This window comes from Magnolia sinica, chromosome 16 (genome assembly GCF_029962835.1).
Source record: "Magnolia sinica isolate HGM2019 chromosome 16, MsV1, whole genome shotgun sequence".
NCBI classification, from domain to species: domain Eukaryota; kingdom Viridiplantae; phylum Streptophyta; class Magnoliopsida; order Magnoliales; family Magnoliaceae; genus Magnolia; species Magnolia sinica.
The window spans coordinates 18,444,924-18,454,511 of record NC_080588.1 but is presented as its reverse complement, the minus strand read 5'-3'; the positions used below and the strand labels follow the sequence as shown (position 1 = coordinate 18,454,511).

Here is a 9,588-nt window from a genome sequence, read left to right as displayed (position 1 = left end):
CATCATCTTCTTTCAGAAAATATATTCCGCCCCTCTCCTTTGATTAAGTAGGCCTATAAGTGGAGTTAGACTTTGGGGAGATGTCCCATGTGTGTTTTCAGTAAGCTTATCAAAATAATCTCACACATCATCAACCTCTTTGTTCATGAATTCCCCATTGCACATTGTCTCGACCATTTGTCACATGGAAGAAATCAGCCCATCGTAAAAAAAATAACAAAATAAAAATAAAATAAAAAAATTATTATTCGCCAAGTTTTAAAACCATGTTGTGGGCATGAATTAACAAGATCCTTGAACCGCTTTCAACATTGGAAGAATGTTTCATCTTCCTTATGGGCGAAGTTCATGATTGATTTTCTAAGGGTGTTCGTTTTATGATATGGAAAAATTTTCTTAATGAACTCCCTTGTCATATCGTTCCATCTGCCAATAGATCGTGGACGTAGTAAATGCAACCATGTCTTATCTTTCTCTTTCAAGGAGAAGGGAAGAGTTTTAGCCTGACCGTGTCCTCAGACACGTTCGAAAAATATAAAGTGGCTATAATCTCATCAAACTCTTTCATGTGTAAACATAGATTTTCATATTCATGTACATGGAATTTTAGAAGGAGTTGGATCACCCCTGGCTTGTTAACCATATCCTGTATTTTTTGAAAAAAAAACCATATAGGAAGGTGTGCTCACCCCCGCTGATTATAAATAGTCTCATAAAGTACGAGGTAAGGGTGCTTGATGCACCTCGTTTTCATCCTGGATTTTCTCAACCCTAAGTTGAGGTGGATTTAGAGGTTGAATGGTCTGTTGATTAGTACCCATAACTTCAGTTAACTCTGTGGATCTCGACTGGTGTCTAATCCTATGATGGATAGAAAACCCCTTAGCCAATCCTCCTTCACTTAAGAGACGTCGAGTGTTATCACGGACTGACTTGGGCATGAAACACTCTCAGTCCTCAATTTCAGAATCTAACTTAAACCTAAAAAGAAAGAAGGAAATAGAAATCTAGATATAGAAAGAGAGAGAATTAGAAAGAAGTTACCAAATTAGAAGTTTCTATATTGGGATCCTGCAGAAGAAAAAAGAAAGCAAATTAGTTTTTAAAAATGAAAAAGGAAAGCAAACTAGTTTCTAAAAACAGATTAGGAAAGTTTCTAAACCTAGAAATAAAAGCCTAAGTTAGTTTCTAAAATAATTCAGAAAAAACCCTAACCTAAAAATAAAAAGTAGAAAAACCCTAATCTTACACTAATTCCAAAACTAGTTAATCTCAGAAAAACGCAACCGTTAATCCCCGACAATGATGCCAAAAACTTGTTCACAACCCCAAGTGTAGGGTCGCGATATAGTAATAATCTCGGTAAGACCGAGTTCGAATCCACGGGGACTAATCTCGTGTGTATTCTGAAAGTAACTAGAATCAAAACTAGAAGAAGATCTAAATCTAAATTAGGAAATAAATGAAATAATTGTGAGGTATTTAATTAAAAAGTTAAGAATTCAAAAGTGGGAACTAGGATTTTCAGGAATCAACTTACAGCTATTAAGATGTCTCCTTATTTGATTCAAGGGACACAATTGGAATTGGACTCTTATCCTATCCAATTGGTAGATATATTAATAAGATCAGATTAGAACTTCCCTTGACCTAATTCTCAATGGATGAGAGTCGTGAGGATTGGAAGTGATTTCATCATCCAAAAATGTCCTAGAGACAATGGCAAACAACAAGTATACCAATCCCACAACCAACAAAGGAGAATTGTGAAGGTTAGAAGAGATTCCATCACCCAACCATGCCCAAAGAACAATGGTGAACAACAGGATTTACTAACTTCACAATCTCTAATCAGAATAAGAAGATACTCAAAGCTATTGTAGATCTATTATAATTTGAGTCACAACAAACCATTAAAAACTAAAAGTATTCTTTAAATATCAAATTAGAATCAAAGAAGTTCAACAAGAACAAGAATCAAACAAGAAAAACATCTCAAACATGCTACAAGCTTCACCCCTTAGCCCTAGCTAAGGGATTTAGCCAACCATAGTCATGATTGGATTTAAAACCTTAGAAGAAAACATTAAAAACTAAGAAGAAGAGAAAAAGAAACTCTTAGATGATGACTCCACCCCTTTACTCTGCTCCTCCAAACCCTAGATAGCCTAAAAAAGTGTCTAGGAAACCTATATTTATAGGCCAAGTTCCACTAGTTCACAAAATCGCAACAATTTACATAGTCTGCATAAGCTCTGTATAACGCTTCGATGTCATCGAACCTCCTTCGATGTCATCAAAGGGGTTTGAATCTGGAAGTCACACCTTTTCTCCTTTCGCACTGCGTAAGTCTTTATGTCATCGAACCTTCCTCTAACATCATCGAGCAAAGTTTTGAGTCATCGAACAAGTCCTGGATCCATCGATAAAGTGTCCAAAACAATCTAGCGAGTTGCTTCAATTTCTTCAATAAAGTCGATGTCATCGAACAGACTTCGATGTCATTGAGTATCTTCTTCGAGTCATCGAACATGTCTTCGATTCATCAAGAATTGCATCCAATATATCCAACAACCAACTTGATTTTCTTATGAAAATTCGATGTCATCGAACCGTGGTCGATGTCATCGAACCATGGCTTCGATGTCATCGATAGGTGGTCGATGACAAAGACTTTTGAAGTGAATTTCAACACTTTGTTTTTCCAACTTCCTTCCTTCTCCACTTAGTTTTCTTAGATCTTGGGGCTTTGAAATCTTCAATCTTGGTCTCCAAAGATCCATTCTTTGCTTTGGCAATTCTTGAGCCTTAAATCTAAGTTTTTAGCATGCTTTCCAATCCAAGCTCTTAAAGTCACCTTGAAACACAAACATGTATAAAATATACGATTAAGCATTATCATGTTCATAAAACCAAGATATAAATGGGAGAAAATATGCAATATTTGACACTCAACTGGAACTTTGGTACCGAACTGGGAAGGACCCTATGTAGTAACAGGCACCAACCGACTGGGATCGTATCATCTCGAGGATTTGGAAGGACGATTCCTGCCACACCCATGGCATGTTGAGCATCTAAAAATCTACTACACCTAGCGGATGACCTAACTTAAAGCGCAAAATCTACCACCCTACGGTGTTTCGATCTATATTGGAACTATTACAATAAAAGTCCTAGGAGTGGGAGAAACTTCACTACCTAATTCCATCTCTACAATTGGTCTACTAAAAATTCTACCAAAGGCTTCCTCCAGTACGGGAGAAGAGCAGCCCTTGCTCATGGACCGACCCTTCGTGAAAAGGTCGGGTCATGAGTTATCGCCATGCAGAAAAGGCAATACTCTGAAAAATTTAGAAGTATCCGACCCACAGAAGTGTTCAACTTAGAATCATAGATTCATAAAAACAACTAAGGGTTTAAACTCAGCACAAAATGCTACCCATCAAAACTCAAAACAAACAAGGACATAGATCAAACAAAAATGTCTATGAGATAATGTTCGGGATACATTTTCAGAAAGTAAAAAATTTTATAGAGGTAAAGGAAAGGAACATCAAGGCGTTGAGGGGGGCTGTTCGGAAGCTCAGCCATCCGAAAGCTCTTCAGACTCGGAATCGGCCTCCTCGAAAGAGGAGAGGTCAAGCTCAGGATGCACCTCCTTTATGTCCCTAAGGCACCGCTCGTATCCAGCCCCATAGAGGGCCTCCCTATCATCCGTATATTCCACAAAAGATTTGAACTCCTCCACGGTGGCTACTCGAGCCGAAGTAATCGCCTCCTGTGCCTCCTTGATCTTCAAGTTGAAGGAGCAAGTTAGCCCGGCCATATCCGCCTTCCACAGAGTGGCTCTTCCCGAAGCCTCAGTAAGCAACTTCTTCGTCGCTTCCAACTCTGCCACCGATTCAATCACCAGAGCCTTTAGTGGGGAGCGGAGTTTCTCGATCTTAGTCTGAGACTACTCGGCCTCATTACGGGCTTGTTCGGCCTCGGCCCGAGCCCGTTCAGACTCTTCGCGGGCTTATTTAACCTCACTTAAGGATTGCTCAGCCTCGGTCCCTTTCCACAGTAGCCCTGCCTCCACTTCCCTCACCTCCTCCTGGAAGCGTAACAACTCACGGTTCGCGTTAAGCAACGAAGGGCCGAACTGTAAAGAACAAGAAAAATATTAGATCAGGATGAAGAATAAAGCGAATAAAGCGATCATAGCTTCAAGTTAACTTACTTTGAGACAGGCCTTCGACATTTGGCCAATGATAAAGTCCATCAGTGCATCCATCATATGGGTAAACTCGGCATCCAGAATATGCCGATCTACCTAAGGTAGGAGAATCACCAACATCTCCCAAGCTGACTTAAGAGACCTCTGACTCCCACCTCCAGACGGACCTCCTACCCTGGACATAAGGAGCTTGGCAGACGTCTTTGCAGTCTCCCAAGCCTCCACGGAATGAGCTTCGCTGAATGAAGTCGTCCTGTCCACCTCCTCCTCGGATGCTTCAACAATAGCAAGCGCCAAGGTCGGCACCTTACCCATGGCCTCCACAACCACGGGAGAAGAAGGCCTAACCTTTCCTTTATTCTTGGAGGTCAGCATCGGCTTCTTCTTCCTCTTTGGCATTATCTCCGTGGGAGGAGGTGCCTTGCACTTGGAAGGCTTTGAAAGCTGTGCTTTAGGCATCACTACGCAGCGAAAAGAGTTAGTACAAAACAAGGCCCATTAAGTGCAGGAAATCATAAATAAACTACGGAGAAAGTTATACTTGTCAGAGGTAGATCAAAACCTGATTTAAGGAGAAGTTCGGGCATAATCAGTACTTTCTAAGACCACAGCTCAGGTTCCAATGACCTGGCTCCCTTGTTCTGAGCAAGAGCTTCTTCACCAACACGACAAGGGTACTTAGGGAGAACTATGAAGAAGCATGGATAGAGGCGTCTGAAAAAAGGTGAGCTAACAGTCCTAAAGGGGGGGTGAATAGGACTATGTGAAATAAAAATCTCAATGTATTGAAATAATAAATAAATTAAAACAAATCACTAATCTCAATAGCAGTAGTATTGAGAAATTGATTCAAACTTAGTTCGTAGGACAACCTAACACCAAAAATAAAGTTTTAAGTAGGATAACCTGATTTCACGAACGCTTGTAAGGATCAAGATCACAAACTAAGTAAGAGACAATAGAGCTATCTATTACAAGCATTCACTACATATGCATAAACAAATTTAAATCATTCACCACAAACACCAGGAGTTATAATGGTTCGGTGTGTACATCAACTATTCTCAAACAACCACACCTACTCCACTCCCAATAATCACAACCCACGTGATATTGGCATTCACTAATAAATAAAGTTTTCACAGGTTCACCTTAAAACCTATACAGTTGTGATTTTAGAAAGGATATCACAAACAAAACCCCACGCTGAGATTTTCTGGCTATCTCAGTCAAAACCAATACAAGAGATTTTCTGGATATCTCAAAAAAACCAAAAAATATATAGAATGATACTTATCTTCTCTTTAAAGATGTTCTTGATGTAGCCAGTAAAACTGCTTCGCTTGATGTAGAATGTTCAATGTCCAGTAATATAATCAAGGGTTCTAAGTTCTAAATTAATTTTAAATTAATTCAAACCTCAGGCTACTTGTTTGAATCCCTTAGATCTCAAAGAAGAGTGATTACTCTCTTTAAAATATATGATTTATGAAAAGAGATCAAGGAATTAAAAATAAAAGCTATATAAACAAAATATAAAATACCGTGCAATAGCTTGATGATAGTGGGGACTTCTCTCTTTTTAAATGAAGGTTTTTCTTAGCTTAGATGAGTAATTTCGAATTGAGAGAATGCCGCTATTTATAGGCTGAAATGTTATCACTTTGACTCATCTAAGATCTAACTAAATTTCAAATTTTGGGCACGATCAGATAAAACCGTTCTTCGACTAGTCGAAGGCCATACTCGACTGGTCGAGGGTACCAAAAATTAGTTGCTGGACTTCGAGTCAAGCACCCCTCGACTGGTTGAAGGTGCCTCTTTGACTGGTCGAACAGTGTAATCGACTGGTCAAAAAACCACTAGAAATATCCATTTTTTGAGTTTAAAACTTGGATTGGTCGAAGATAATCTTAGACTGGTCAAGCCACAACTTAAACTAGTTGAACTAAGGCTTAGACTAGTCGAATAAAAGTCTAACTAAAGTATAAAAACCCATATAAGTTTATCATTTGAAAGCACCTAAGTCTAAGGTCTTTCTAGGGTCAATTATACCAGAGAAAACTGGACATTGAAGTATAAAGCTTAAATCTTCTACTTGAATATTCAATAGTGCTCAATTGATCTTCTACTTAAAGTGCACATTGAAGTATAAAGCTTGAATCTTTTAGTTGAATCTTCAGTAGTGCTCAGTTGATCTTCTACTTGAAGTTCACTCAAAGGTAGAGCTTGATCTTCTACTAAAAATGTAGTAGAACTTGAATACACTTTAACTTGAACTATCCATCTTCATGTCTTGTGCTTTTTCTTACACTATCCAACTTCATGGTTTGTTTCTTGAAGGTGAACTTTCTATCTTGATTCACTTGAAGGTAGACTTTATCATAAGTTGTTTTGACCCATCGAAATTTGACAGTAAAGAGTGCTTTATACATTACAACACTTACAATCTTCCCCTTTGTCAAATTCATGACAAAACACTTAGCACAACAATTACAAAATTATTAAAATTTCTGTTCTGCAAAATCTGCAATATTTGCCTACTCCCCCTCAACTTGACCTTCTCTTTGGCCTTGAATAACACCTGTATTGTAACATATATTTCCACAACTCTAGCGACATTTTTAGCATTTTTAGCAATCATATCAATCAATCATATCAATCATATTCAAATCTCTCCCCCTTTTGTCATAAATTGACAAAGTAAAGAGCAATTGAAGAAGAACTAGAAAATGCATAGCTGAACTAAAAGATTGTCATTATAATGAAGTTCAAAATAGGAGTAATGAAACCATTAATAGAGCAAAATGAGAGAGTATTATCCAAAAGGCAACAAGTCAACCAACCATATTATGATAATTAATACAAACCCAAATAAGATAGAAAATGCATAGCAATAAAACTAATCAAACCCAGAGGAAGATGGAGGTATGGAAGGATCAATTTGGTGAAGTCCTTTGGTAATGCGGTGAAAATATTTCTGCATGTATTTCAATGATGCTTTGTGACTTTCAACCAAAGTATCCTGAGATACCTTCAACTCAACAACTTTCTCCTCTAAAAGATCTAAGCCAATCATCAACCTGAGAAGGCTGAAAATCAGGATCAGCCTTATCGTCTGAATCTAGCTCAACAAAATCTCATCCATGGACGTGTCTTCCAACAAAGGGGGTTCCTCTTCTTCTACTTCATCCTCATCTCGCTGGCCAGGCAGGAAGTCCAAATTCATCTTGTGAATGTTGGAGTTATCAAATGGAAGGACTGTTACAGGTGCCTCAGTAGGAGGAATGACAACATTACAATGAATTGCAAGGCTAGCCATAAGATAAGCAAAAGGAATAGACTCATGGTTAGGATGGATACGAAATTGAATCATTATGTAACAAATCAGTGAAGGAAGATAGATAGGAATGCCAGACACAACAGCATGAAAAACACGACACATAAAGGGAGTAATCTCATATTTATTCCCAAACCTAGGATAAACATTAGAAATAAAAATATGATGAAGAACTTTATATTTGGGCAACATTTGATTGGCACAGAGGGCATTACCCGAAATTCATTCAGCATTAAACTGACACAATATTCGGGTAATATCCTGACATTCTGTTTCAGTCATTCTTTCAGCAAAGGTAGGTATGAGAATACATTCATCATTGATATTAATGTCCATCAAGCCTGAAATAAGGTGCCTATAAACAGGGAATGTCCCTTCTCTAAAATTAATAGAGAATGTTAGATCATCTAGGGATGCTTCACTTATAGACGCAAACATTCCTTGTGTAATAGAGGGGTATGTCGTTCTGCCCCAATTTAAAATGTTTTCCCAATAAGCAGAGGTAAGGATGAGAAGAAGCTAGAATGGAGCAATATGATCAGCATTGATTGTTCTCTCTATAATAATTTATCGATTGTAAAGATCCCTAACATGCTTCGAATCTTCTTCGAGAACCCTTAGGGTTCTAACCCTAACTGGAGTCGACCTAAAGGATTAGCCACGAGTTACTTTCCTCTTAGTTCGATGTTCCATTTAGTGATTGCAATAGAAAAAATCATAAATAAAAGATGGGTTTGGCAAGGATCAAATTTTGAACAAAACCCACTATAGAGAAGGAGAGAAACTCAAAATAAATTCCAAAGGAATGATTAATGAGCAACATTAAATCTAAATCTAAAAGAAAATGTGAAATGAACCACTTACATGGAAGAAATGGAAATGGTTTTGACGAGTGTAGCCACCACTAGTCGAGGAAAATGAGAGAAATGGGGTGAAAAAGGTGTTTTCAACTAGTCGAGGACATACTCAACCCGTCGAGCATCTGAAAAAAATCACTTTCTGCAAAATTTTTTAAAAAAATGAAATTAAAACATACAAATAATAAACAACATGATTTAATCAATTAGAAGTACACATACCAATATCATGTTTTAATTTGAAATATCTATTCCTATCAAGCGATTTAGTCATAATGTCATCAAGTTGATTTTCAGTCTGGATATATTCTAATGAAATGCTTTTATCCTCAACCAATTCTTGAATATAATGATATCTAATGTCTATATGTTTCATACGAGAATGTTGAATAGGATTCTCTAAAATATTGATTACGTTAGAATTATCACAGTATAGAATCATTGTATCTTGCGCAATTCTGTAATTAGCTAACATTCTTTTCATCCAAACTAACTGAGTACTAGCATTACTAGCTGCAATGTATTCAGCTTCAGCTATAGATAAAGATACAGAACTTTGTTTCTTATTATGCCAGGAAACTAAGCAATTTCCTGCATATAAACATCCGCCACTAGTAGATTTTCTATCGTCAATGTTTCCAACCCAGTCAGCATCAGTATATCCAGCTAGTTGAACAATTGTATCATGAGGATACCATAGACCAAAATTAGCAGTACTTGTGACATATCTAATTATATGCTTAACAATAATAAGATGAGATTCTTTTAGATCAGACTGATATCTAGCACAAATTTCAATACTAAAAGCAATATCTGGTCTACTAGCAGTTAAGTATAAGAGACTACTAATCATGCTTCGATACAAACAAGAGTCTATACTTTTACCTGTTTCATCCTTTGAAAGTTTGAGAGTTGTATCAAACTTTTTTCCATTCTCAAATCCAAACTTCTTTACCAAATTTAAAGCATATTTGGTTTGAGAAATGAAATACCATCTTCCTGTTGCTTTACTTGTAAACCAAGAAAGTAATTCAATTCTCCAATACTCATTTCAAACTTGGATTTTATAAGCTCTGCAAACTCCATGGACAAGTTAGTGTTCGTAGACCCATAAATAATATCATCGACATAGATTTGTACAATCAATATGTGTTCATTATATTTTCTGA

The 9,588-nt window shown here is 37.2% G+C and overlaps 1 non-coding gene across 1 annotated transcript; it reads left to right on the top strand.

Moving 5' to 3' along the window:
* The first annotated feature begins 261 nt into the window (after window positions 1–261).
* LOC131230027 (small nucleolar RNA R71) lies at window positions 262–368 on the top strand. Its single transcript, XR_009163755.1, has one exon. It is a non-coding gene; the product is annotated as a small nucleolar RNA R71 (small nucleolar RNA).
* Window positions 369–9,588: the final 9,220 nt, after the last annotated feature.